Below are 437 nucleotides of genomic sequence, written 5' to 3'. Positions count from 1 at the left end.
CTGGAGGAGAGAAAAGAGAAAAAAGGGAACGGCAGATGAAGAGATGCGTTCAGAGAGCACAGCAAAAACACATTTTCCAAACTACAACTGTTTTTGATGACTCATCCACGCATATACATTTGGGTCTGTAAAAAGCAGACCTGTGCTCTAATGTGAGGCCAGAGATCTATTAGGGATTACCCCAACTTCCTCCCACAGTCCAAAGACATGCATGTTAGGTTAACAGGTGTTTCTAACTGGGGACGCACTGATCTGATGTGGCTGGCTGATCCTGACTCACAAAGCTTAGTGACAACGAGCTGATCCACACCTGATCCATTCATTTCAGTTGCTTTATGACATCACACATCAGCAGCAGCGGGAGTGCTAACGTAACATGAAGGAAGCTAACAGCAAAGCGACAGCAGCTTGGAGCTACTTAACTCTGACAATATCAG

General features: G+C 45.3%; 1 protein-coding gene across 1 annotated transcript in view; it reads right to left on the bottom strand.

Moving 5' to 3' along the window:
- tlcd3a (TLC domain containing 3A) overlaps positions 1 to 437 on the bottom strand; it is a 45,177-nt gene that overhangs the window by 8,474 nt on the left and 36,266 nt on the right. The gene's annotated exons all lie outside the window — the stretch shown is intronic.

Source organism: Oreochromis aureus, linkage group 10, assembly GCF_013358895.1.
Source record: "Oreochromis aureus strain Israel breed Guangdong linkage group 10, ZZ_aureus, whole genome shotgun sequence".
Taxonomy (NCBI): Eukaryota; Metazoa; Chordata; class Actinopteri; order Cichliformes; family Cichlidae; genus Oreochromis; species Oreochromis aureus.
Note: the sequence above shows the minus strand (reverse complement) of the source record. Positions and strands in the feature narration are given on the sequence as shown.